This window comes from Zootoca vivipara, chromosome W (genome assembly GCF_963506605.1).
Source record: "Zootoca vivipara chromosome W, rZooViv1.1, whole genome shotgun sequence".
NCBI classification, from domain to species: domain Eukaryota; kingdom Metazoa; phylum Chordata; class Lepidosauria; order Squamata; family Lacertidae; genus Zootoca; species Zootoca vivipara.
Window position 1 is genome coordinate 3151181 of NC_083293.1, and position 11296 is coordinate 3162476.

An 11296-nucleotide genomic window follows, 5' to 3' on the forward strand; every position below is an offset into this window, starting at 1 on the left:
CGGGGCCAAAGCAAACAAGATGAATTGAATGACCGAACCCAAAGGGTGCTCATCGATGGCTCCTCCTCATCCTGGCCCTCCAAATCCAATATATCGGTTCTTTTTCATTGGATCCACTCCCCCAGCCAAGCTAAGCTCGCTGCTGCATGGTAGAATTCTACATCAGGCAGTGCGAATCCTCCCCTTGTTCTTCTATCTGTTAAAAGTTGGTGCTTTATTTCTAGGTTTCTTGCCGTTCCACACGAATATTGCTAAGAAAAGCTCCACAACTTTGCTTTTCCAAAAAGGCTCAGATTAAGGTCCACTATCAGAGTGCAGATTCAGGACGCTCAACTGCTACCATTCAGTGGATTTGTAACTGGCTGGCTGACCAAACCCAAAGGGTGCTCATCAATGGCTCCTCCTCATCCTGGAGAGTAGTGACTAGTGGGAAGAACCACAGGGTTCTGTCTTGGGCCCAGTCTTATCCAACATCTTGATCAATGACTTGGATGATGGGCTTGAGGGCATCCTGAGCAAGCTTGCAGGTGACACCAAATTGGGAGGGGTGGCTAATACCCCAGAGGACAAGAACACACTTCAAAATGACCTTAACAGATTAGACAACTGGGCCAAAGCCAACAAGATGAATTTCAACAAGGAGAAATGTAAAGTACTACACTTGGGCAAAAATAATAATAATGAAAGGCACAAATACAGGATGGGAGACACCTGCCTTGAGAGGAGTACATGTGAAAAGGATCTAGGAGTCCTGGTATACCACAAACTTGACATGAGTCAGCAGTGTGATGCAGCAGGTCAAAAAGCCAATGCAATTCTGGGCTCCATCAATAGGAGTATAGCATCTAGATCAAGGAAAGTAATAGTACCACTGTATTCTGCTCTGGTCAGACCTCCCAGCGGCTTAGGGAGCTGGGTATGTTTAGCCTGGAGAAGAGAAGGTTAAGGGGTGATATGATAGCCATGTTCAAATATATAAAAGGATGTCATATAGAGGAGGGTGATAGGTTGTTTTCTGCTGCTCCAGAGAAGCGGACACGGAGCAATGGATTCAAACTTCAAGAAAGAAGATTCCACCTCAACATTAGGAAGAACTTCCTGATAGTAAGAGCTGTTCGGCAGTGGGATTTGCTGCCAAGGTGTGTGGTGGAGTCTCCTTCTTTGGAGGTCTTTAAGCAGAGGTTTGACAGGCATATGTCAAGAATGCTTTGATGGTGTTTCCTGCTTGGCAGGGGGTTGGACTGGATGGCCCTTGTGGTCTCTTCCAACTCTACGATTGTATGATTCTAATCAGGTATAACCCCCCCTTTGGTGATTTAGTGATGATGTAACAATGATGTAGCGATGATGCTTAATGAACTGTCTGCTGCGATAAGACAGAATCTTCTAAAAGTTCTTTTCGCCCCATTCTCGGGGTTCAAATTCCTCTTTGAACCCTGTTGCGCAATAAACTTCCGTCTACAGCTACCCTGTTTCGCAAAAAAAAAAAGACGTAGCCGTAAAATAAGCCGTCGCGGGACTTTAAAGCATTCAAGGCAGTTCTCTTTCTTAGCCACAGACTTCATCCCTTTATGCCAGTGGTGGCCAAACTCGAACCTCCAGCTCTTTGGGGACTACAATCCCCATCATCCCTGACCAGTGGTCCTGTTAGCTAGGGATGATGGGAATTGTAGTCCCAAAACAGCTGGGGGGCCGAGTTTGGCCACCACTGTTCTAGATCAGGCCTGGCCACACTTGGCCCTCCAGCCCTTTTGGGATTACAACTCCCATCACCCCTAGCTCACAGGACCAGCAGTCAGGGACGATGGGCATTGTAGTCCCCAAACAGCTGGAGGGCCGAGTTTGCCTAGGCCTGGAAGAAGGGGTGGGGGAGTTTGGGGACGGGTCCCCCTCAGGTCTCCCGAGACTCGCAGGCTTCCTCAAACTCGGCCTACAACTCCCATGATCCTTAGCTAGCAGGACCAGCGGTCAGGGACGATGGGAATTGTAGCCCCCAAACAACTGGAGGGCTAAGTTAGAATAATAGAATCCTAGAGTTGGAAGAGACCCCAAGGGCCATCCAGTCCAACCCCCTGCCGAGCAGGAAACACCATCAAAGCATTCTTGACATATGGCTGTCAAGCCTCTGCTTAAAGACCTCCCAAGAAGGAGACTCCACCACACTCCTTGGCAGCAAATCCCACTGTCGAACAGCTCTTACTGTCAGGAAGTTCTTCCTATGTTGGGCCACCACTGCTTGACACAAACAGCAGAGGCAAGCAGCGAGGTCAAACGAAGATAATGAATGAAGACAAAACACACACACACAACCTCGGGTTCGAGACTGCTTTTACGCACAAGACTGATGTGTGAATATCAACTTCATTCAGGCCCCCCCAAATTTGGCTCTCCGGCTGTTTTGGGATTACAACTCCCATCACCCCTAGCTCACAGGACCGGTGGTCAGGGACGATGGGCATTGTAGTCCGAGTCTGGGGATGCCTGACTTAAATACATGTTGATGTTGTTTTTAAACCTCTTTGAAGCACAAGCAATGGCAAGCACACAATGCAAAGCACTGGACAGGGGCACGACTGCTGTGGGGCTGGCGCTTGCTTCAATGGGGCTCGGCCCCAAACCTGGGACAACAATTCCCACCACCCCAGCTAACAGGAGCAGTGGGTCAGGGACGATGGGGATTGTAGTCCCAAAACATCTGGAAGGCTGGAGTTTGCCTATGCCTCGTTTAAAGGTAAATAAGGGAATCAATAGGAGTATAGCGTCTAGACCAGGCATCCCCAAACTGCGGCCCTCCAGATGTTTTGGCCTACAACTCCCATGATCCCTAGCTAAGAGGACCAGTGGTCAGGGATGATGGGAATTGTAGTCCAAAACATCTGGAGGGCCGAAGTTTGGGGGTGCCTGGTCTAGATCCAGGGAAGTAATAGAATCACTGTATTCTGCTCTGGTCAGACTTCACCGGGAGTACTGTGTCCAGTTCTGGGCACCACAGTTCAAGAAGGATACTGAAAAGCTGGAACGTGTCCAGAGGAGGGCAACCAAAATGGTCAAAGGCCTGGAAACGATGCCTTATGAGGAACGGCTTAGGGAGCTGGGTATGTTTAGCCTGGAGAAGAGAAGGTTAAGGGGTGATATGATAGCCATGTTCAAATATGTCATATAGAGGAGGGTGAAAGGTTGTTTTCTGCTGCTCCAGAGAAGCGGACACGGAGCAATTTCCACTGCCGAACAGCTCTTACTGTCAGGAAGTTCTTTCTAATGTTGAGGTGGAATCTTCTTTCTTTGTAGTTTGAATCCATTGCTCCGTGTCCGCTTCTCTGGAGCAGCAGAAAACAACCTTTCACCCTCCTCTATATGACATATTTGAACATGGCTATCATATCACCCCTTAACCTTCTCTTCTCCAGGCTAAACATACCCAGCTCCCTAAGCCGTTCCTCATAAGGCATTGTTTCCTACGCATGTGCCCCATGGACACAGGGATTGGACGCAGATACGGGGCAGCAAATATGATGCACAGTCGGGGGCATGCCGACCCTCCCGAGAGTGCCGCTGTCCGCGCAAATACGCCCGGCGTGTGCCACCCCCCCACTGTGATTGTGCCCATCGCAGAAATCTGCCCACCACCAGGCTGATCAGCCCAGGGGGGTTTTGTCACATCCCCTCCCAGGCATGTTTGCAGCCCCGACAACACACTGCACCACACTGCAAAGACGGCACTCGATCATGGTTGGCGATCTCACCAAAATACCGCATTTTCCTCTATGCAAGACTAGGTTGGGACGCAGGGGGCGCTGTGGGTTGAACCACAGAGCCTAGGGCTTGGTGATCGGGAGGTCGGCGGTTTGAATCCCTGCGACGGGGTGAGCTCCCGTTGCTCGGCCCCAGCTCCTGCCAACCTAGCGGTTCGAAAGCGCGTCAAAGTGCAAGTAGATAAATAGGGGAAGGTAAACGGCGTTTCCGTGTGCTGCTCTGGTTCGCCAGAAGCGGCTTTGTCATGCTGGCCACATGACCTGGAAGCTATACGCCAGCTCCCTCGGCCAATAACGCGAGATGAGCGCCGCAACCCCAGAGTCGGTCACGATTGGACCTAATGGTCAGGGGTCCCTTTACCTTTAGACTAGGTTACCCCCTGTTGGGACCCAGGTGGCGCAGTGGTTAAACCACTGAGCCTAGGGCTTGCTGACCAGAAGGTCGGCGGTTCGAATCCCTGTGACGGGGTGAGCTCCCATTGCTTGGTCCCAGCTCCTGCCAACCTAGCAGTTCGAAAGCACATCAAAATGCAAGTAGATAAATAGGAACCGCTACAGCGGGAAGGTAAACGGCGTTTCCATGTGCTGCTCTGGTTTGCCAGAAGCGGCTTTGTCATGCTGGCCACATGACCTGGAAGCTATACGCCGGCTCCCTCGGCCAATAATGCGAGATGAGCGCGCAACCCCAGAGTCGGTCACGACTGGACCTATTGGTCAGGGGTCCCTTTACCTTTACCTTAGGTTACCCCCTGTTAGGGAATTTTATTGGGGGGGGGCACCCAAACGAGGCTTCATTTGGGAATCAAGATTGGCACCAATGCCCTCAAGGGGACCCCGTCTGATCCTACAACACCACTCTAGTATCGCACCAACACGAACCCCTCAGGATCAAGCCCTGTGTAATAAAGGCTCCCTTTTCCTACCCTTTCTCTGTTGCCTGAGACTCTATGTAACCATCTGTCACGGTCCGGTCGGGGGCGTCAGGACCAGAGGCAAGATGGTGGTGTAGAAGCAGGAACAGGTGCAGGGCTGAGGGTCCAGCAGCAGGCAGTCAGAGGGTCAAGGAGCAAGGCAGAGGCGAAGGTCTGGGAGTGAAGGAGCAAGGCGTCGGCAAGGCAAGGGTCCAAGGAGCAAGGAGCAAGGAGAAGGCTCAAGGAACAAGAAGCACGGCGAAGGTTCAAGGAACAAGAAGCAAGGCGAAGGTACAAGGGTCGAGGGTCAAGACGTCGGCAAGGCAAGGATCCACGGAGCAAGAATCAAGACGTCGGCAAGGCAAGGGTCCAAGGAGCAAGGATCAAGGCGTCGGCAAGGCAAGGGTCCAAGGAGCAAGGATCAAGGCGTCGGCAAGGCAAGGGTCCAAGGAGCAAGGATCAAGAGGCCAGATGCAACCAGGCATGGATTGAGTTGCTGTGGCAAAGAGCTGAAGGGAAAATGCTGGGCTTTTATCCCTCCCAGCTCCTGCCACCAGGTGCAGTGAGATCTCAAGTGGCCTCACCTGGGTGATTACTCCTTGTCTCTCCAGCACAAGCTGAGGCATGCCCCAGTCCTGCAAAGCACTACAGGCCCCAGAGCCTGACTCCTGCCCATACTCCTGACAGTACTCCCCCCCATAGGGAAAACGGGGTTCCACCCCCGGTCATGGCCCAGGCTATCTGGGAACTTCCGATGGAAAACCCGAACCTCATCCCCAACCTGGAACGCAGGTCCTTGCCACCGCCGTCGATCTGCTTGCACCTTATAGTCCGCTTTGGCCCCCTCTAGGTGCTGTACCAGGTCGGCTCATGTCCCCTGGATGTGGGAGACCCGATCATTGGCGGAAGGCACGAGAGAAGCCGCGGGGGTGCAGGGATGATTGCATGGGTGGTACTCTCGGGGGGCCCCAAGTTCAGGGGCTGACAAGGCATAAATGCGGCCAAAGGGTATCTCTGCTCCCGGCTGCAGGTCAATGGGACAATCATAAGTCCGATGGGGGGGTAGTGGATGGAGGAGCCCCACGCTCCCCCCTGAATTTATCTGGCACTGGGACAGGGAGAGTCCATTCGGCTGGGGCCGCAGCAGGGGCTGCTTGAAGTGCTCACACCTCCCCCTGGAGCGTAGCTACCTGCATGCAGAGGTGCTGCAGCACAGTGGCGAGGTCCATAGGCTGGGCTCTGTCCATCTCGCACCCTGGCCGGGACGTGGGTAGGCCACAGCAAACTGTCACGGTCCGGTCGGCGGGCGTCAGGACCAGAGGCAAGATGGTGGTGCAGAAGCAGGAACAGGTGCAGGGCTGAGGGTCCAGCAGCAGGCAGTTGCAGGGTCAAGGAGCAAGGCAGAGGCGAAGGTCTGGGAGTCAAGGAGCAAGGCGTCAGCAAGGCAAAGGTCCAAGGAGTAAGGAGCAAGGTGAAGGAACAAGGAACAAGAAGCAAGGCGAAGGTCCAAGGGTCAAGGATTCAGGCGTCGACAAGGCGAGGGTCCAAGGAGCAGGATCAAGGCGTCGGCAAGGCAAGGGTCCAAGGAGCAAGGATCAAGGCGTCGGCAAGGCAAGGGTCCAAGGAGCAAGGATCAAGGCGTCGGCAAGGCAAGGGTCCAAGGAGCAAGGATCAAGAGGCCAGATGCAACCAGGCATGGATTGCGTTGCTGTGGCAAAGAGCTGAAGGGAAAATGCTGGGCTTTTATCCCTCCCAGCTCCTGCCACCAGGTGCAGTGAGATGTCAACATAGCTGCCAAGTTATCCCTTATTTTAAGGGATTTTCTCTTATGCTGAATAGGCTTCCTCGCGAGAAAAGGGAAAACTTGGCAGCTATGGATGTCAAGTGGCTGGGTGACTACTCCTTGCTTCTCCAGCACAAGCTGAGGCAGGCCCCAGTCCTGCAAGGCACTACAGGCCCCAGAGCCTGACTCCTGCCCATACTCCTGACACCATCTTTCTTTATGAATGAATACCGTGTATCTGTATTTCTAAATGAAACCCCCTTTTACGACTCTGGCCAAGGGCTCTCAGGGATGCAGGGAACAGCCATCATCCTTTAAGCGAGAGGTCACGTAGCCAGGGTGGTGCTCCCCTGCATATCCATAATGCGTTCAGGCACCATCTCCTGCCATTCCCGACCCTCCGAAGCCAGAGGCAATACACACACCTGGACCCATTGTTTTGCCCCGCCAGGTACTCAAGGATCCCCTCCCAGATACTTACTGGTACTTGCTTATCAATGTCCTGACCTGGGACATCGTGCATTGTTACCTTATGTTAATCCTGTTTACCTCCTTGCCCCTTCCCCTTTTCTGACGTTTTACCCTGTCACAAGTGATGTATGTATGATACTTTCGATGTGCATTATGGGGTGGTGGTGGGAACTTTTAAAAGTTCCTGCAGCCCTGTTCACGGTGTTCAGTCTGGCATTGAACCTGCTGCGCAGTAATAAACCTTGCTGTTTGCTCCGGATCGTGGCTCCTTCCTTTTATACTCCGCAACGTGGCTGAGCTGGGTGGCCGAGCATTCTCGCACCCAGAATTCTGCCCTAACACCCCCCCTTATAATCTTGAAAATTAGGGGGGACTCTTATACACGGATACATCTCCCCCCATTCTCTTAAATCTGAGTCCCCCAAAATAGGGGGGGCGTCTTATACACGAGAGCCTCTTATAGATGGGAAAATACGTAAGTCGCCACTTGCCATGAAACAAAGCTCTTTCGATAACAAACAAAGCTCTTTCGATTGAAACAAAGCTCTTTCGATAACAAAGCAGGGGCGCGAAGCCAGTGAAGACGAGGACAAGGCGGGGTTTTTTTGCTTTCAATAAAGGTTTAGGTTTCGTTTTATTAGGCTGGTTTATTAGGCTGCGCGACAACATTTGGAAAATCTCCAATACAAGCTACTAACAGAAGAATGGACAACTCGCAGAAGGGGAAACATCTCCTTCCCGTCCCTTCGAGAAACCGGCGTTCAAAAAGTCCCGCTGGCAAAAAAACTCCAAACAGCAACAAGAGTCTACCTGGAAGGCTTCCAAAGTTAGGTGGGGTAGACTCAATTTCTTTTCCAGCGCCAAACTTGCTTTCAACAAGCAGCTTTTCCAAAGCAGGGCCTTCATATGACTGGGGGGGGGGACCCCGAATTCCTACAGCAGAGAATCGGGAGTCTTTCAAGGGTCCTTGTGTTCACAGTTCTGTTCAAAAGTGAGAGAGAAGGAAAGAACTCAAAAAAACGGAAGACAGGGGGGGTTTTCATTGCAATTAGTTACTGTCTTTTTCCCCTGTGTGTAAAACTAGGTTTCCCCCCCCCCCCTAAAGAATAATGTCCAAAATTTGGTTTCCCCAGCCACTCTGGGCAGCTTCCAACAGAAGAATGAAATAATCGATTACAGATTAAAAGCCTCCCTAAACAGGGATGCCTTCAGATGTCTTCTAAAAATCTGGTAGTTGTGTTTCTCTTTCTCTGGTTGGAGGGCGTTCCACAGGGCAGGCGCCACCACCGAGAAGGCCCTCTGTCTGGTTCCCTATAACTTGGCTTCTCGCAACGAGGGAACCGCCAGGAGGCCCTCGGCACTGGACCTCAGTGTCTGGGTGGAACGATGGGGGTGGAGACGCTCCTTCAGGTATACTGGACCGAGGCCATTCAGGGCTTTCAAGGTCAGCACCAACACTTTGAACTGTGCTCGGAAACGTACTGGGAGCCAATGGAGATCTTTCAAGACCGGTGTTATGTGGTCTCGGCGGCCGCTCCCAGTCACCGGTCTAGCTGCTGCATTCTGCTGCATACTAGGTGCCCCATGATATTCTTGTAAAGAAGCTGGTAAAATGCGGGCTAGACAATGCTACCATTCAGTGGATTCGGCTGACTGACCGAACCCCAAGGGTGCTCATCAATGTCCCCTCCTCATCCTGGAGAGTAGTGACTAGTGGGAAGAACCACAGGGTTCTGCCTTGGGCCCAGTCTTATTCAACATCTTTATCAATGACTTGGATGATGGGCTTGAGGGCATCCTGAGCAAGTTTGCAGATGACACCAAATTGGGAGGGGTGGCTAATGTTAGCATAAATCCCAAGTCCTATAATGCTATTGCAGCCCAGCTGGGGGCACAAGACCCTCAGCAAATGACTGCAGCAGGAATTTATGCTTCATTGCTTAATGAGGAGGACAGGACCCGCGCACAGGCGGAGGCCAACGGGGAGCGCGTCTCACCCTCACCTGGTGCATCTGCAGAGACTGCACAAGCCCTTAAAGCTGTAATCAGATGCCAGATTTGCAATATTCTTGGGCACACAGCCAAGACATGCAGACGACTCCAGAAGGACTCAGAAAGCCAACAGCAGGCTTCTGGGCCTAAGGGGAAAGGCAAAGGCAGCAGCGGCAGCGGCAGCGGAAGCAGCAGTAGCACCAGCACCAAGGGCCCTACAGCACGCAAGATGCTTGTAATGCTCACTCAGCTTGACGACCAAGACGACGACGGGTCTTATCTGATCATAGATTCTGGATCTTCCCACCATCTGGTCAACGACAAGAGACTGTTCCAGACTTTTGAGAAACTGGACTCCGTCGTATCACAGGCAAATGGCAATTCTTTGAAATCCATTGGAAAAGGAACTATTTTTCTGAAATCTCTAAATTTGAGTATCAGCAATGTGTATCTTGTTCCAGAGCTGAAGCAAAACCTTTTCAGTGTTTCTCAAATTGATGAGAAGGGGTTTGAGCTGTGTTTTCACAGGGGCACCTGTGTGATTTCTAAAGATGGAGAAGTTCTTTTGACGGGACACAGAGACAAAGATAACCTTTTCAGATTATCTTATGATAAAAGTGATGCATGTTTTAATGTTGTTGATGATTGTTTAACAGGTCCAGAGGAGCCTAAGCAGACACAGAAGCAACCAAGCAAGAAAGGTCTAACACGTTGTTTCCAGATCATTTCTGCTCATGTTTTTGGTCCTATGCCAGAGTCCCTTGGCAAGGCAAAATTTTATCTTCTGATAACTGACCACTTCTCTAAGTATACGTGGTTTTATCCTCTGCAAAAGCCTCAGCAGGCTATTGTGAAATTTTCTGAATTTCATGCTAAGGTTGAACTGAAACATGGTTGTAAAATTGAATGTTTATTGACCAATGACATTCCTCTTTTTACTTCACAGGAGTTTCAAGTTTTTTTTGATGACAAAGGCATTCACCACAAGTTTGCCAAAACCCAGGCAGCTTGGGACAAAAGCTTATGTGTTAAGGTTAACACTGAGTTAGAAGCAAGCATGCAAGCGCAACTGCTGAGTTCAGGATTGTCTGAACAACTGTGGGCTGAAAGCATCTCATTTTTCCTTTACCAGTGGCTCAGACAGGTTCCTAAAGGACAGAAGCGTTCTCCTTATGAGATTCTGTTCCAACATAAGCCTGATGTGAGCAACACTAAGGTTTTTGGAACCAAAATGTGGGTGGCTTCGCTTGAGGGCAAGCCAGTCCAAGGCATTCTATTGGGTTTTGAGGAAGGTCAATACAGAGTTATGTTGTCTTCTTCCAATGAGGTGATTCTTACTCAAGAGGTAGAACACACTCCTACGCCACAAGAAACATATGTTCTTGATGAATTTCCCATAGGTGCCAATGATTTTTATGATTCCTACACTGACACAAGTGGTAGTGATAATGATTCCTTTGCTGAAGGCTCTACCCCGAGTAACTCTGACACAGGGGAGACAGTCATACACAAAGGAACTCATGCTGTTTTTAACAGACCTTCATCGGATGATGAAAAAGTGCTAGAAGCACTTGACCCACTGTTTACCATTGGTATGAGTTCTCCCAAAAGTCCTGAAGGGGAGAATCTCAGTAAACAGGTAGCAATTGCAAATTTAGCTGTGCTTAGAACTCCAAAACAGGCAGCAGTCACACAGGCTAAGCCACAACAACAGGTTGTCAAACGCAACACTGTTTCTGTCAACAGAGCAACTGCTCTGGTCCCCTGGAAGCCAAAGCTGGTCAATCCAGTCTCAGAGAGTTCCACAGCAGGAAAGTCCTACTTTGTTTATGACAACTGTCTGTTCACTTCTCTTAATGATGCTCTCACATTTGCATCTTTTTCCATTTCAGGATTCAGGGGAGATGTTAGCATAAATCCTCTGCATGGCACAGATGCTGCATGTGGCTGAATGTTTACTTTATATGATTGCTGTAACTTTCCCACACAGGAGCTCAAGCTGTAACCTGATCTCCTGTCATGTGATGTTCTTTGTCCTGTTTCTACTTTCACTTTCTTCTAACTGGAGAGTGATGGCTGAACACACACTCTCTGAATAAACGTAGATTAACAACTACGATTGTTTGCTGTCTTCTTTACCGAAGCCAGTGGCAGTAGTAAGAATATTGGTGATTTACACCCCAATATTCTAACAGCTAATACCCCAGAGGACAGGATCACACTTCAGAATGACCTTAACAGATTAGACAACTGGGCCAAAGCAAACGAGATGAATTTTAACAGGGAGAAATGTAAAGTACTACACTTGGGCAAAAAAAAAAAAAAAAGAAAGGCACAAATACAGAATGGGAGACACCTGGCTTGAGAGCAGTACATGTGAAAAGGAT